The following is a 17,129-nucleotide window of genomic DNA, read 5'->3' as shown; positions in this document are numbered from 1 at the left end:
GGGGAGGTCCCCCTTCCCCCTCAACCCCTTCATCCCCCCTCCTTCCCACCTCCATCCCCACTCCCTCCCCCCCTCCTCCCCCTCCCTCCCCAACTCCCTCCCCCCTCCCCCCTAACTCCCCCCTCCCTCCTTCCCTCCCTCCCCAATCCCTCCCCCCCTCCCTCCACCCTTCCATCCCTCTCCCCCCTCCTTCCACCCTCCCTCCCCCCTCCCGGTTACAATTGAAACCCTACGAGGACGGGCCCAACGGGGAAAGAGGAGTACTGGGAAAAGGGGAGGTCCCCTCCCTCCCCCCTTCCCCCTCCCCTCCCCCCTCCCCTCTCCCTCCCCCTCCCCCCTACCCCCCTCCCTCCCCTCCCCCCTCCCTCCCCTCCCCTCCTCCCTCCACACCTCCCTCCTCCCTCCCTCCCCCTTCCCGCCCTCCCCTCCCGGTTACAATGGAAACCCTACGAGGACGGGCCCAACGGGGAAAGAGGGGTACTGGGAAAAGGGGAGGTCCCCCTCCCTCCCTCCCCCCTCCCCTCTCCCTCCCCCCCTTCCCTCCTCCCTTCCCCCCTCCCCCTCCCATTCCCCCCTCCCTCCCCCCTACCCCCCTCCCTCCCCTCTCCCTCCCCCCTCCCCCCCTCCCCTCCCTCCTCCCTCCCCCTTCCCTCCCCCAACCCTCCCCCTTTCCTCCCCTCCCGGTTACAATGGAAACCCTACGAGGACGGGCCCAACGGGCCCACTCGGTCTAGTATACTATTAAAACTCAGATGTTGTGTATATATATATATATTCCACTGATGTCGGCTGAATACGGCAATTCCGGCAAAACGGTGAACCGTAGCGCCACGATTTTTGTACTGCCTTAATCAGCATGCGGTTCGCTGCTGGAAAATGAAATTTTTATTTAATTCGGACGCATATGTTTTAAGTTACAGAGGTCTAAAGGCGCTGCCCCCCTCATTTATCGAAGTTTTGACAGAAGGGGGGCGCTGCGGTCCGGAATTGCTAAGTACGCATGCGCGGAATCTCCACTCAACACGCATGCGCGGAATATCCTCACACGCACAAAAACAATGGACGCCGTTAGCGGAGCAAGCCCGCAATCACCGGCACACCTCTCCTCTCTCCCCTTGCTTCTCTCCTCTCTCCAAAAACCCGGAGAACATCTCCCCGCAAAACAACCCCCACTCCCAACTCACTCTCTCCCCCCTCAACAAATACCGCAACATCTGTCATCACAAAACGGGTAAGAGTAGGGCTGGGAGAGGAGAGAATGGGGGGAGTGGGGACGGGCCCAACGGGCCCGCTTCCAACGGGCACACTTGTTCTAGTATACTATTAAAACTCAGATGTTGTATATATATATATGTATATTCCACTGATGTCGGCTGAATACGGCAATTCCGGCAAAACGGTTAACCTTAGCGCCACGGCAGTGCTCAGTACGCATGCGCGGAATCTCATCACTCTGTACTCAGCACGCATGCGCGGCATCTCCTCACTCGCAACAAAACAATGGACGCCGTTAGCGGCGCCAGCCCGCGATCACCGGCTCACCTCTCCTCTCTCCCCTTGCTTCCCTCCTCTCTCCAAAAACCCGGGAGAACATCTCCCCGCTATCCCACCCCCCCCCGGGCCTTTGAATGATGCGATCTCCCGAAGCCCCCACCCCACCGGACTTTTCACTGATCCGATCACCCGCACCCCCACCCCCCCGGGCCTTTAACTGATGCTAAGAGTGTGTCTGGGGGAGAGAAAATGGGGGGAAGGGGCAGAGAATGGGGAATGGGACAACAGGGGTAGTGCGGAGGGGAATTGGTGGTGGGGGAAAGAGGGGTACTGGGAAAAGGGGAGGTCCATATCCCTCCCCTCTCCCCCATCCCTCCCACCCCCCTCTCTCCCCCCCCTCCCTCCCTCCACAAATACCACCCCATCTCTCATCAACCTCCCACACTCCCTCCACCCTCCATCCTCAACACATCCCTCCCTCCACCACTCCCTCCCCCTCGATCACTCCACACATCACTCCCCCAAACCTCACTCTCCCTCCCTCCCCCCTTCACTCCCTCACCCCCTCCAGGATACAATGGACGGGCCAAAGGGGAGAGTGTGGGGAGAGTAAGAGTGGGGATGGGGGACGAGAGAATGGGGGAGTGGGGAATGGGCCCAACGGGCCCACTTTGTCTAGTATACTATTAAAACTCAGATCTTGTGTAAATTTTTGGGAATGACCTGAACCGTACGTGACATCGATTGCGGAAAAAAGGCGAACCGTAGCGCCACGGTTTTCGCACCGCCTCAATCGCCAATCTCGCGCTCGCTCGGCCGTGATATTTTCACTTAATTTGGTCGCGTATTTTTTAAGTTACAGAGGTTTTAAAGCGCTGCCCCCCCCCCCCTTTTCAGGGGGGCGCTGCGGTGCGGATTTAGTCTTCAGCGTGTGATGTCACAATGCCCCTGTGAGATGAGCTCGAGCTGACCCCCCTCCCCCCCCCCTTCAGCGTGTGATGTCACAATGGACAAGCAGCTGCTATTGGGTGTCTACTCTTTACAAATTTACATCTTTTTATTTTCAACCTTTTTTTTCATGGTCTTCAGCTTGTGACGTCACAATGCTTGTGTGAGATGGGTTCAACATTGTTGCGAAAAGCAGCTGACTGTTTTTTAAAGTTGTGTTTTTTATTGCAAGTCACTTAACATACACAGATCAGCATGGGGCCCCTATGCTCGTGGGCCACCGGGGCAAGTGGGGAGGGGGACAACAGGGGTCGTTGCAGAGGGGGCTTGGTGGTTTGGGACCCCCGTCCCCTTCCCCCCTCAACCCCTTCCTCCCCCTTCCTTCATCCCCACTCCCTCCCCCCCTCCCCAACTCCCTCCCCACTCCCCCCCCCCTCCCTCCACCCTTCCACCCTCCCTCCCCCCCTTCCGGTTACAATGGAAACCCTACGGGGACGGACCCAAAGGGGAAAGAGGGGTACTGGGAAAAGGGGTGGTCCCCCTCCCTCCACCTTCCCCCCTCCCCTCCCCCCCTCCCCTCCCCCCTCCCTCCCTCCTCCCTCCCTTCCCTCCCCCCCACTCCCCTCCCGGTTACAATGGAAACCCTACGAGGACGGGCCCAACGGGGAAAGAGGGGTACTGGGAAAAGGAGAGGTCCCCCTCCCTTCCCCTTCCCCCTCCCTCCCCCCTCCCACCCCTTCCCTCCACCTCCCCCCCTTCCCCCCTCCCCCCCTTCCCCTCCCACCCCCTCCCCTCCCCCCCTCCATCCCCCTCCCCTTCTCCATCCCACCCCCCTCCCTCCCCACCTCCCTGTTACAATGGAAACCCTACGAGGACGGGCCCAACGGGGAAAGAGGGGTACTGGGAAAAGGGGAGGTCCCCCTCCCTCCTCCCTTCCCCCCTCCCTCCCTCTCCCTCCACCTCCCCCTCTTCCCCCTCCCCTTCCCCCCTCCCCCCTTCCCTCCCCTCCTCCCTCCACACCTCCCTCCTCCCTCCCTCCCCCCTCCCTCCCCGCCTCCCGGTTACAATGGAAACCCTACGAGGACGGGCCCAACGGGGAAAGAGGGGTACTGGGAAAATGGGAGGTCCCCCTCCCTCCCCCTTCCCCCCTCCCTCCCCCCTCCCTCCACCTCCCCCCCTTCCCCTCTCCCCTCCCCCCTTCCCTCCCCTCCTCCCTCCACACCTCCCTCCCTCCCCCCACCCTCCCCGCCTCCCGGTTACAATGGAAACCCTACGACGACGGGCCCAACGGGGAAAGAGGGGTACTGGGAAAACGGGTGGTCCCCCTCCCTCCCCCCTTCCCCCCTCCCTCCCCTCTCCCTCCCCCTTCCCCTTCCCCCTCCCCCTCCCCTCCCCCCTCCAAACCTCCATCCTCCCTTCCCTCCCCCCCACTCCCCTCCCGGTTACAATGGAAAACTTACGAGGACGGGCACAACGGGGAAAGAGGGGTACTGGGAAAAGGGGAGGTCCCCCTCCCTCCCCCATCCACCCTCCCTCCCTCCCCCCTTCCCCGCACCCCTCCCCCTCTCCCTCCCCCTCCCTCCACCTCCCCCCCTTCCCCCCTCCCCCTCCCTCCCCCTCCCCTCCTCCCTCCACACCTCCCTCTTCCCTCCCTCCCCCCTCCCTCCCTGCCTCACGGTTACAATGGCAACCCTACGAGGACGGGCCCAACGGGGAAAGGGGTGTGCTGGGGAAAGGGGGGGGGGGAGTAAGAGTGTATCTGGGGGAGAGAGAATGGGGGGGTCTGAGAATGGGGACTGGGGAGGGGGACAACAGGAGGCTTGGTGGTTTGGGAAAGAAGAGTACTGGGAAAAGGGGAGGTACCCCTCCCTCCCCACTCTCCTCCCTCCCTCATCCCTCCCTCCCTCCCGTCCCAGCAGCGCTGACCGCCGGGAGGTGTAGTCGCCGTCGCCTCTCCCGCTGTTTGATTTCATTTATAACAAAGACATTTATTTTAAATGAGGAATGTGATTTTCATTAAGTTTGATTTTATTTATTTAAAAAAAGCTGATGCTCTATAGATAAGTTTATTTCCTTTTCAACAAAGAACGCTGTTCATTTTAAAGTAAAATAGACCCTCCCCCCCACCCCCCTCCCTCCCCTCTCCCTCCCCATCCCCCTCCCCCACTTCCCCCTCCCCTCCCCCCTCCACTCCACCCTCCCCTCCCCCCCTCCCTCCCACTTCCCTCCCTCCCATCCTCCCGGTTACAATGGAAACCCTACGAGGACGGGCCCAACGGGCACACTTGTGCTAGTCTATCTATTTTCTAATCTTACTAAAACTCTGACTTGTATGTATATCTGTAACAGTGATTTCGGCTGATTTCTGCAAAACGGTGAGGCGTAGCGCCACAATTTTTGCACCACCCTAATCACACCGCTGGACGCTTGCCGAAAATGATATTGTTATTTAATTCGGTCGTATATTTTTTAAGTTACAGAGGTTTAAATGTCTTTTTTTAAATCTCTCATTCTTTCGGCTGATTTTCGGCAAAAACGGTGAACCGTAGCGCCACAATTTTTGCACCGCCTTAATCACCACGCTGAACGCTGCTGGAAAATGATATTTTTATTTGATTCGGTCGTATATTTTTTAAGTTACAGACGTTTTAGTTTTTTAAAAAAAATTCCAGCCGTCTTTTCCATGGCCTTCAGCGTGTGACGTGCCAATGCCCATGCACCCCCCTCCTACTGATTTATTGAAGGCTTTCAGCGTGGCGCTGCTGTGCGTCTGTGCCCCTCTCTCCCCTTGCTTCTCTCCTCTCTCCCACACCGGGAGATCCTCTCCCCGCTATCCCCCCCCCCCGGATCTTTCACTGATGCTCTCTCCCCCCCCCCCCCCCCCGGACCTTTCACTAATGCGCTCCCCCCTCCCCCCCCCGACCTTTCACTGATGCGCTCCCCCCCCCCCCCCCGCTATCCCCCCCCCCCGGGCCTTTGAATGATGCGATCTCCTGCACCCCCCCCCCCCGGAATTTTCACTGATCCGATCCCCCGCACCCCCCCCCCCCCACCGGGCCTTTAACTGCTGCTAAGAGTGTGTCTGGGGGAGAGAAGATGGGGGGGGTGTGGTCTGAGAATGGGGAATGGGACAACAGGGGTAGTGCGGAGGGGAATTGGTGGTGGGGGAAAGAGGGGTACTGGGAAAAGGGGAGGTCCATATCCCTCCCCTCTCCCCCATCCCTCCCTCCTCCCCTCCCCCTCCCCCCTCACTCTCTCCCCCCTCCACAAATACCGCCCCATCTCTCATCACCCTCCCCCCCTCCATCCTCAACACCTCCCTCCCTCCACCACTCCCTCCCCGCCCAAGGGGAGGGTGTGGGGAGAGTAAGAGTGGGGCTGGGGGAGGAGAAAATGGGGGGTGTGGGGACGGGCCCAACGGACCCGCTTTCAACGGGCACACTTGTTCTAGTATACTACTAAAACTCAGATCTTGTATGTTTGTATATATATTCCACTGATGTCGGCTGAATACGGCAATTCCGGCAAAACGGTGAACCGTAGCGCCACGATTTTTGAACCGCATTATTCAGCATGCGGTTCGCTGCTGGAAAATGATATTTTTATTTAATTCGGACTTATTTTTTAAGTTACAGAGGTCTAAAAGTGCTGCCCCCCCCTCATTTATCGAAGTTTTGACAGAAGGGGGGCGCTGCGGTCCGGCAGTGCTCAGTACGCATGCGCGGAATCTCCTCACTCTGTACTCAGCACGCATGCGCGGCATCTCCTCACTCGCACCAAAACAATGGACGCCGTTAGCGGCGCCAGCCCGCGATCACCGGCTCACCTCTCCTCTCTCCCCTTGCTTCTCTCCTCTCTCCCACACCCGGGAGAACATCTCCCCGCTATCACCCCCCCGGGCCCCCTCCCCCCTCACTCTCTCCCCCCTCCACAAATACCGCCCCATCTCTCATCACCCTCCCCCCCTCAATCCTCAACACCCCCCCCCCCGGGCCTTTAACTGATGCTAAGAGTGTGTCTGGGGGCTGAGAATGGGGAATGGGACAACAGGGGTAGTGCGGAGGGGAATTGGTGGTGGGGAAAGAGGGGTACTGGGAAAAGGGGAGGTCCATATCCTTCCCCTCTCCCCCATCCCTCCCTCCCCCCTCTCTCCCCCCCCCTCCCTCCCTCCACAAATACCACCCCATCTCTCATCACCCTCCCCCCCCTCCCTCCACCCTCCATCCTCAACACATCCCTCCCTCCACCACTCCCTCCCCCTCGATCACTCCACACCTCCCACCCCCAAACCTCCCTCTCCCTCCCTCACCCCTTCACTCCCTCCCCCCCTCCCGGATACAATGGAAACCCTAAGAGGACGGGCCAAAGGGGAGAGTGTGGGGAGAGTAAGAGTGGGGATGGGGGACGAAAGAATGGGGGTGTGGGGAATGGGCCCAACGGGCCCACTTTGTCTAGTATATACTATTAAAACTCAGATCTTGTATCAGGATTTGTGTATATATCAGTGATTCCGGCAAAACAGTAAACCGTGGCGCCAGGGTTTTTTGCACCGCCTTGATCACCAACCTCCCGGCTGACCGGCCGCGATATTTTCATTTAATTTGTTCGTATGTTTTTAAAGTTACAGAGGTTTTAAAGCGCTGCCCCCCCTTATTGAAGTTTCTATAGGGGGCGCTGCGGTGCGGATTTAGTCTTCAGCGTGTGATGTCACAATGGACAAGCAGCTGCTATTGGGTGTCTGCTCTTTACAAATTTACATCTTTTTATTTTTTATTTTTTTTAAAGGTCTTCAGCTTGTGACGTCACAATGCTTGTGTGAGATGGTTGCAACATTGTTGCGAAAGGCAGCAGATTGTTTTTTAAAGTTGTGTTTTTTATTGCAAGTCATTTAACATACACAGATCAGCATGGGGCCCCTATGCTCGTGGGCCACCGGGGCAAGTGTTCGAAAAAAGAAAGGGAGGTCCCCCTTCCCCCTCAACCCCTTCCTCCCCACTCCATCCCACCTCCATCCCCACTCCCTCCCCCTCCCTCCAACTCCCCCCTTCCCCCTCCCCTCCCACCCCTTCCCCCTCCCCTCCCACCCCTTCCCCCTCCCCTCCCCTCCCCTCTCCATCCCCCTCCCCTCCTCCCTCCCTCCCCCCTCCCTCCCCGCCTCCCAGTTACAATGGAAACCCTACGGGGACGGGACCAACGGGGAAAGAGGGGTACTGGGAAAAGGGGAGGTCCCCCTCCCTCCCCCTTCCCCCCTCCCCCCTACGAGGACGGGCCCAACGGGGAAAGAGGGGTACTGGGAAAAGGGGAGGTCCCCCTCCCTCCCCCCTCCCTCCCCCTCCCCCCACCCCTACCCCTCTCCCTCCCCCTCCCCTCCCTTTCCCCCTCCCCTCCCCCCCTCCCTCCCCCTCCCCTCCTCCATCCACACCTCCCTCCTCCCTCCCTCCCCCTTCCCTCCCTCCCTTCCTCCCGGTTACAATGGAAACCCTACGAGGAAGGGCACAACGGGGAAAAAGGGGTACTGGGAAAAGGGGAGGTCCCCCTCCCTCCCCCTTCCCCCCTCCCCTCCCACTCCCTCCCCCTCCCTCCCCCTCACCCCCCCTCTCCCTCCCACCCTCCCCTCCCCCCCTCCCTCCCCTCCCTCCCCTCCCCTCCCTCCCCCTCCCCTCCTCTCTCCACACCTCCCTCCTCCCTCCCTCCCCCTTCCCTCCCTCCCCTCCTCCCGGTTACAATGGAAACCCTACGAGGACGGGCCCAACGGGGAAAGAGGGGTACTGGGAAAAGGGGAGGTCCCCCTTCCTCCCCCTCCCCTCCCCCTCCCTCCCCCTCCCTCCCCCCCTCCCTCCCCCTCCCTCCCCCCCTCCCTCCCCCCTCCCCTCCCCTCCCTCCCTCCCCCCTCCCTCCTCCCTACCCTCTCCCTCCCCTCTCCCTCCCCCTTCCCCCCTCCCCTCCCCCCTCCCTCCCTCCCCCTTCCCTCCCCCTTCCCTCCCCCCACCCTCCCCCTTCCCTCCCCCCACCCTCCCCCTTCCCTCACCCCCCACTCCCCTCCCGTTTACAATGGAAACCCTACGAGGACGGGCCCAACGGGCACACTTGTGCTAGTCTATATACTATTAAAACTCAGATCTTGTGTAAATTTTTGGGAATGACCTGAACCGTACGTAACATCGATTGCGGAAAAAAGGCGAACCGTAGCGCCACGGTTTTCGCACCGCCTCAATCGCCAATCTCGCGCTCGCTCGGCCGTGATATTTTCACTTAATTTGGTCGCTTATTTTTTAAGTTACAGAGGTTTTAAAGCGCTGCCCCCCCCCCCTTTTCAGGGGGGCGCTGCGGTGCGGATTTAGTCTTCAGCGTGTGATGTCACAATGCCCCTGTGAGATGAGCTCGAGCTGACCCCCCTTCCCCCCCCTTCAGCGTGTGATGTCACAATGGACAAGCAGCTGCTATTGGGTGTCTACTCTTTACAAATTTACATCTTTTTATTTTTAACCTTTTTTTTCAAGGTCTTCAGCTTGTGACGTCACAATGCTTGTGTGAGATGGGTTCAACATTGTTGCGAAAAGCAGCTGATTGTTTTTTAAAGTTGTTTTTTATTGCAAGTCACTTAACATGGGGCCCCTATGCTCGTGGGCCACCGGGGCAAGTGTTTCGAAAAAAGAAAGGGGAGGTCCCCCTTCCCCCCTCAACCCCTTCCTCCCCACTCCATCCCCACTCCCTCCCCCCCTCCTCCCCAACTCCCTCCCCATCCCTCCCCACCTCCCTCACCCCTCGGGGACGGGCCCAACGGGGAAAGAGGGGTACTGGGAAAAGGGGAGGTCCCCCTCCCTCCCCCCTTCCCCCTCCCTCCCCCCTCCATCCCCGCCTCCCGGTTACAATGGAAACCCTACGAGGACGGGCCCAACGGGGAAAGAGGGGTACTGGGAAAATGGGAGGTCCCCCTCCCTCCCCCTTCCCCCCTCCCTCCACCTCCCCCCCTTCCCCCTTCACCCCTCCCCTCCCCCCCTTCCCTCCCCTCCTCCCTCCACACCTCCCTCCCTCCCCCCACCCTCCCCGCCTCCCGGTTACAATGGAAACCCTACGAGGACGGGCCCAACGGGGAAAGAGGGGTACTGGGAAAACGGGTGGACCCCCTCCCTCCCCCCTCCCTACCCCCTCCCTCCCCTCTCCCTCCCCCCCTTCCCCCCTCCCCCCTCCCCTCCCCCCTCCGCACCTCCCTCCTCCCTTCCCTCCCCCCCCACTCCCCTCCCGGTTACAATGGAAACCCTACGAGGACGGGCACAACGGGGAAAGAGGGGTACTGGGAAAAGGGGAGGTCCCCCTCCCTCCCCCTTCCCCATCCCCTCCCCCCTCCCTCCCCCCTCCCTCCCCCCCTACTCCCCTCCCTCCCCTCTCCCTCCCCCCTTCCCCTCCCCTCCCCTCCTCCCTCCACACCTCCCTCCTCCCTCCCTCCCCTTCCCTCCCTCCCCTCCTCCCGGTTACAATGTAAACCCTACGAGGACGGGCCCAACGGTGAAAGAGGGGTACTGGGAAAAGGGGAGGCCCCCTCCCTCCGCCCTTCCCCTCCCCCTCCCTCCCCCTCCCTCCCCCTCCCCCCTCTCCCTTCCCCCCTCCCCCCCTCCCCTCCCCCTCCCCTCCCTCCCTCCCCCTCCGCTCCTCCCTCCACACCTCCCTCCTCCCTCCCTCCCCCTTCCCTCCCTCCCCTCCCGGTTACAATGGAAACCCTACGAGGACGTGCCCAACGGGGAAAGAGGGGTACTGGGAAAAGGGGAGGTCCCCCTCCCTCCCCCTTCCACCCTCCATCCCTCCCCCCTTCCCCCCACCCCTCCCCCTCTCCCTCCCCCTCCCTCCACCTCCCCCTCCCCCCCCTTCCCCCCTCCCCCTCCCCTCCCACCCTCCCTCCCCCTCCCCTCCTCCCTCCACACCTCCCTCCTCCCTCCCTCCCCCCTCCCTCCCTGCCTCACGGTTACAATGGAAACCCTACGAGGACGGGCCCAACGGGGAAAGGGGTGTGCTGGGGAAAGGGGGGGGGGTAGAGTAAGAGTGTATCTGGGGGAGAGAGAATGGGGGGGTCTGAGAATGGGGACTGGGGAGGGGGACAACAGGGGGCTTGGTGGTTTGGGAAAGAAGAGTACTGGGAAAAGGGGAGGTCCCCCTCCCTCCCCACTCTCCTCCCTCCCTCATCCCTCCCTCCCTCCCGTCCCAGCAGCGCTGACTGCCGGGAGGTGTAGTCGCCGTCGCCTCTCCCGCTGTTTGATTTCATTTATAACAAAGACATTTATTTAAAATGAGGAATGTGATTTTATTTATTTTTAAAAAGCTGATGCTCTATAGATAAGTTTATTTCCTTTTCAACAAAGAACGCTGTTTATTTTAAAGTAAAATAGACCCTCCCCCCACCCCCCTCTCTCCCCTCTCCCTCCCCATCCCCCTCCCCCCCTTCCCCCTCCCCTCCCCCCTCCACTCCACCCTCCCCTCACCCCCTCCCTCCCCCTTCCCTCCCTCCCATCCTCCCGGTTACAATGGAAACCCTACGAGGACGGGCCCAACGGGCACACTTGTGCTAGTATACTATTAAATCTCAGATCTTGTGTTATGTGTTAGGTATGTATCTGCACGCGGGGTGGGGCTGGAAAATGATACATCAACTCTCCTCTATCAACTTGCTTCTCTCCTCTCTCCCACACCAGGGAGATCATTTCCCCGCTATCCCACCCCCCGGGCCTTTGAATGATGCTATCTCCCGCACCCCCCCCCCCCCCCCCGGACCTTTCACTGATCCGATCCCCCGCACCCCCCCCCCCCCCCCGGGCCTTTCACTGATCCGATCCCCCGCACCCCCCCCCGGGCCTTTAACTGATGCTAAGAGTGTGTCTGGGGGAGAGAAGATGGGGGGGGGGGGCTGATAATGGGGAATGGGACAACAGGGGTCGTGCGGAGGGGACTTGGTGGTGGGGGAAAGAGGGGTACTGGGAAAAGGAGAAGTCCATATCCCTCCCCTCTCCCCCATCACTCCCTCCTCTTCTCCCCCCCCCACTCTCTCCCCCCTCCCTCCCCCCTCCACAAATACCACCCCATCTCTCATCACCCTCCCCCCTCCCTCCCCCCCTCCATCCTCAACATCTCCCTCCCTCCACCACTCCCTCCCCCTCGATCCCTCCACACCTCCCTCCCCCAAATCTCCCTCTCCCTCACCCCTCTACCCTTCACTCCCTCCCCCCTCCCAGATACAAACCCTAAGAGGACGGGCCAAAGGGGAGAGTGTGGGGAGAGGAAGAGTGGGGCTCGGGGAGGAGAGAATGGGGGGTGTGGGGACGGGCCCAACGGGCCCGCTTTGCTAGTCTATCTATATAATACTAAAACTCAGATCTTGTGTATATTTTTTTTTGTGGTTTGGCCTGATATATTCGTAACAGCGATTGCAGCAAAACGGCGGACCGTAGCGTGACGGTTTTCGCACCGCCTCAATCGCCAATCTCGCGCTCGCTCGGCCGTCATATTTTCATTTAATTTGGTCGCGTGTTTTTTAAGTTACAGAGGTTTTAAAGCGCTGCCCCCCCCCCCCCTTTTTCAGGGGGGCGCTGCGGTGCAGATTTAGTTTTCAGCTTGTGGCTTGTGACGGCTACATTGTTTCGAAAAGTTTCCAGAAAATGATTTAGTTTTCAGCTTGTGACGGCTCCATTGTTTCGAAAAGTTTCCAGAAAAGCACTGATTGTTTTGTTATTGCAAGTCAAGTCAAGTCAAGTCAAGTCAATTATATTTGTATAGCACATTTAAAAACAACCCATGTTGACCAAAGTGCTGCACATCTGATTAGGAAATATAGTGGTCACTTGACAGACACAGATCAGGAGGACGGGCCCAACGGGTAAGAGTGGGGCTGGGGGAGGAGAGAATGGGGGGGTGTGGGGACGGGCCCAACGGGCCCGCTTTGAACGGGCACACTTGTTCTAGTCTATATACTATTAAAACTCAGATCTTGTGTATATTTTTGAGAATGACCTGAACCGTACGTAACATCGATTGCGGAAAAAAGGCGGACCGTAGCGCGACGGTTTTCGCACCGCCTCAATCGCCAATCTCGCGCTCGCTCGGCCGTGATATTTTCATTTACTTTGGTCGCGTGATTTTTAAGTTACAGAGGTTTTAAAGCGCTGCCCCCCCCCCCTTTTCAGGGGGGCGCTGCAGTGCAGATTTGGTCTTCAGCTTGTGACGGCTACATTGTTTCCAACATTGTTTCGAAAAGTTTCCAGGATTGTTTTAAAGTGCTGTTTTTTGTTATTGCAAGTCAAGTCAAGTCAAGTCAAGTCAAGTCAAGTCAATTATATTTGTATAGCACTTAAAAACAACCCACGTTGACCAAAGTGCTGCACATCTGATTAGGAAAAAAAAAAGAAGGAAGTTATAGTGGTCACTTGACATACACAGATCAGGAGTGGGGCTGGGGGAGGAGAGAATGGGGGGTGTGGGGACGGGCCCAACGGGCCCGCTTGCTTGTGACGGCTACATTGTTTCGAACATTGTTTCGAAAGTTTCCAGGATTGTTTTAAAGTGCTGTTTTTTGTTATTGCAAGTCAAGTCAAGTCAAGTCAAGTCAAGTCAAGTCAAGTCAAGTCAAGTCAATTATATTTGTATAGCACATTTAAAAACAACCCACGTTGACCAAAGTGCTGCACATCTGATTAGGAAATATAGTGGTCACTTGACAGACACAGATCAGGAGGACGGGCCCAACGGGTAAGAGTGGGGCTGGGGGAGGAGAGAATGGGGGGTGTGGGGACGGGCCCAACGGGCCCGCTTTGAACGGGCACACTTGTTCTAGTATACTATTAAAACTCAGATCTTGTTTATATGTGTTATGTATGATTCTGCGATTTCGCCGATTTCGGAAAAAACGGTGAACCGTAGCTCCACGGTGGGGGAAAGAGGGGTACTGGGAAAAGGGGAGGTCCATTTCCCTCCCCTCTCCCCCATCCCTCCCTCCTCCCCTCCCCCCCCACTCTCTCCCCCCCCCTCCCTCCCCCCTCCACAAATACCACCCCATCTCTCATCACCCTCCCCCCTCCCTCCCCCCCTCCATCATCAACACATCCCTCCCTCCACCACTCCCTCCCCCTCGATCACTCCACACCTCCCTCCCCCAAACCTCCCTCTCCCTCCCTCCCCCATTCACTCCCTCCCCCCCCCTCCCGGATACAATGGAAACCCTAAGAGGACGGGCCAAAGGGGAGAGTGTGGGGAGAGTGAGAGTGGGGATGGGGGAGGAGAGAATGGGGGAGTGGGGAATGGGCCCAACGGGCCCACTTTGTCTAGTATACTATTAAAACTCAGATCTTGTTTATATGTGTTATTATGTATCTGCGATTTCGCTGATTTCGGAAAAAATGGTGAACCGTAGCGCCACGATTTTTGCACCGCCTTAATCACCACGCGGGGTGCGGCTGGAAAATGATATTTTTATTTAATTCGGTCGCATATTGTTTAAGTTACAGAGGTTTTAAGGCGCTGCCCCCCCCCCCCCTTATTGAGGTTTCTATAGAGGGCGCTGCGGTGAGGCAGTGCTCAGTACGCATGCGCGGAATCTCCTCACTCTGTGCTCAGCATGCATGCGCGGCATCTCCTCACTCGCACCAAAAAAAATGGACACCGTTAGCGGGGCAAGCCCGCGATCACCGGCTCAACTCTCCTCTATCAACTTGCTTCTCTCCTCTCTCCCACACCAGGGAGATCATTTCCCCGCTATCCCACCCCCCGGGCCTTTGAATGATGCTATCTCCCGCACCCCCCCCCCCCGGACCTTTCACTGATCCGATCCCCCGCACCCCCCCCCCCCCCCCGGGCCTTTCACTGATCCGATCCCCCCCCCCCCGGGCCTTTAACTGATGCTAAGAGTGTGTCTGGGGGAGAGAAGATGGAGGGGGGGCTGATAATGGGGAATGGGACAACAGGGGTCGTGCGGAGGGGACTTGGTGGTGGGGGAAAGAGGGGTACTGGGAAAAGGAGAAGTCCATATCCCTCCCCTCTCCCCCATCACTCCCTCCTCTTCTCCCCCCCCCCACTCTCTCCCCCCCTCCCTCCCTCCCTCCCCCCTCCACAAATACCACCCCATCTCTCATCACCCTCCCCCCTCCCTCCCCCCCTCCATCCTCAACATCTCCCTCCCTCCACCACTCCCTCCCCCTCGATCCCTCCACACCTCCCTCCCCCAAATCTCCCTCTCCCTCACCCCTCCCCCCTTCACTCCCTCCCCCCTCCCAGATACAAACCCTAAGAGGACGGGCCAAAGGGGAGAGTGTGGGGAGAGGAAGAGTGGGGCTCGGGGAGGAGAGAATGGGGGGGTGTGGGGACGGGCCCAACGGGCCCGCTTTGCTAGTCTATATACTATTAAAACTCAGATCTTGTGTATATTTTTGAGAATGACCTGAACCGTACGTAACATCGATTGCGGAAAAAAGGCTGACCGTAGCGCGACGATTTTCGCACCGCCTCAATCGCCAATCTCGCGCTCGCTCGGCCGTGATATTTTCATTTACTTTGGTCGCGTGATTTTTAAGTTACAGAGGTTTTAAAGCGCTTCCCCCCCCCCTTTTCAGGGGGGCGCTGCAGTGCAGATTTGGTCTTCAGCTTGTGACGGCTACATTGTTTCGAACATTGTTTCGAAAGTTTCCAGGATTGTTTTAAAGTGCTGTTTTTTGTTATTGCAAGTCAAGTCAAGTCAAGTCAAGTCAATTATATTTGTATAGCACATTTAAAAACAACCCACGTTGACCAAAGTGCTGCACATCTGATTAGGAAATATAGTGGTCACTTGACATACACAGATCAGGAGGACGGGCCCAACGGGTAAGAGTGGGGCTGGGGGAGGAGAGAATGGGGGGTGTGGGGACGGGCCCAACGGGCCCGCTTTGAACGGGCACACTTGTTCTAGTATACTATTAAAACTCAGATCTTGTTTATATGTGTTATGTATGTATCTGCAATTTCGCTGATTTCGGAAAAAACGGTGAACCGTAGCGCCAAGATTTTTGCACCGCCTTAATCACCACGCGGGGTGCGGCTGGAAAATGAAATATTTATTTAATTGGGTCGCATATTTTTTAAGTTACAGAGGTATTGAGGCGCTGCCCCCCCCCCCCCCTTATTGAGGTTTCTAGAGAGGGCGCTGCGGTGAGGCAGTGCTCAGTACGCATGCGTGGAATCTCCTCACTCTGTGCTCAGCACGCATGCGCGGCATCTCCTCACTCGCAACAAAAAAATGGACGCCGTTAGCGGCGCCAGCCCGCGATCACCGGCTCAACTCTCCTCTCTCCACTTGCTTCTCTCCTCTCTCCCACACCAGGGAGAACATCTCCCCGCTATCCCACCCCCCCCCCCCGGGCCTTTGAATGATGCGATCTCCCGCACCCCCCCCCCCCGGACTTTTCACTGATCCGATCCCCCCGCACCCCCCCCCCCCCCGGGCCTTTAACTGATGCTAAGAGTATGTCTGGGGGAGAGAAGATGGGGGGGGGGGGGGCTGCTAATGGGGAATGGGACAACAGGGGTCGTGCGGAGGGGACTTGGTGGTGGGGGAAAAAGGGGTACTGGGAAAAGGGGAGGTCCATATCCCTCCCCTCTCCCCCATCACTCCCTCCTCCCCTCCCCGCCCACTCTCTCCCCCCTCCCTCCCTCCCCCTCCACAAATACCACCCCATCCCTCATCACCCTCCCCCCTCCCTCCCCCCCTCCATCCTCAACACCTCCCTCCCTCCACCACTCCCTCCCCCTCGATCCCTCCACACCTCCCTCCCCCAAACCTCCCTCTCCCTCACCCCTCCCCCCTTCACTCCCTCCCCCTCCCAGATACAAACCCCTAAGAGGACGGGCCAAAGGGGAGAGTGTGGGGAGAGTGAGAGTGGGGCTGGGGGAGGAGAGAATGGGGGGGTGTGGGGACGGGCCCAACGGGCACCGCCTTAATCACCACGCTGACAGCTGCTGGAAAATGATGTTTTCATTTAATTCGGTCGCATATTTTTTAAGTTACAGAGGGTTTAAAGCGATGCCCCCCCCTTATTGAAGTTTCTATAGGGGGCGCTGCGGTGCGGCTGTGCTCAGTACGCATGCGCGGCATCTCCTCACTCGCACCAAAAAAATGGACGCCGTTAGCGGCGCCAGCCCGCGATCACCGGCTCAACTCTCCTCTCTCCACTTGCTTCTCTCCTCTCTCCCACACCAGGGAGAACATCTCCCCGCTATCCCCCCCCCCCCCCCGTGCCTTTGAATGATGCGATCTCCCGCACCCCCCCCCGGACTTTTCACTGATCCGATCCCCCGCACCCCCCCCCGGGCCTTTAACTGATGCTAAGAGTATGTCTGGGGGAGAGAAGATGGGGGGGGGGGCTGATAATGGGGAATGGGACAACAGGGGTCGTGCGGAGGGGACTTGGTGGTGGGGGAAAGAGGGGTACTGGGAAAAGGGGAGGACCATATCCCTCCCCTCTCCCCCATCACTCCCTCCTCCCCTCCCCCCCACTCTCTCCCCCCTCCCTCCCTCCCCCCTCCACAAATACCACCCCATCTCTCATCACCCTCCCCCCCTCCCTCCATCCTCAACACCTCCCTCCCTCCACCACTCCCTCCCCCTCGATCCCTCCACACTTCCCTCCCCAAAACCTCCCTCTCCCTCACCCCTCCCCCCTTCACTCCCTCCCCCC

General features: G+C 58.8%; 1 long non-coding RNA gene across 2 annotated transcripts in view; it reads left to right on the top strand.

Moving 5' to 3' along the window:
• Positions 1-1,065: 1,065 nt before the first annotated feature.
• Positions 1,066-17,129, top strand: part of LOC144611829 (uncharacterized) — a 105,572-nt gene continuing 89,508 nt past the window's right edge. For both annotated transcript variants that reach the window (XR_013549587.1, XR_013549586.1), the window contains exon 1: positions 1,066-1,231. This is a non-coding gene — a long non-coding RNA (uncharacterized LOC144611829). The remainder of the gene's footprint in view (positions 1,232-17,129) is intronic.

The sequence above is a fragment of the Rhinoraja longicauda genome, chromosome 41 (genome assembly GCF_053455715.1).
Source record: "Rhinoraja longicauda isolate Sanriku21f chromosome 41, sRhiLon1.1, whole genome shotgun sequence".
NCBI classification, from domain to species: Eukaryota; Metazoa; Chordata; class Chondrichthyes; order Rajiformes; family Arhynchobatidae; genus Rhinoraja; species Rhinoraja longicauda.
This window is presented reverse-complemented; position numbering and strand designations above follow the sequence as displayed.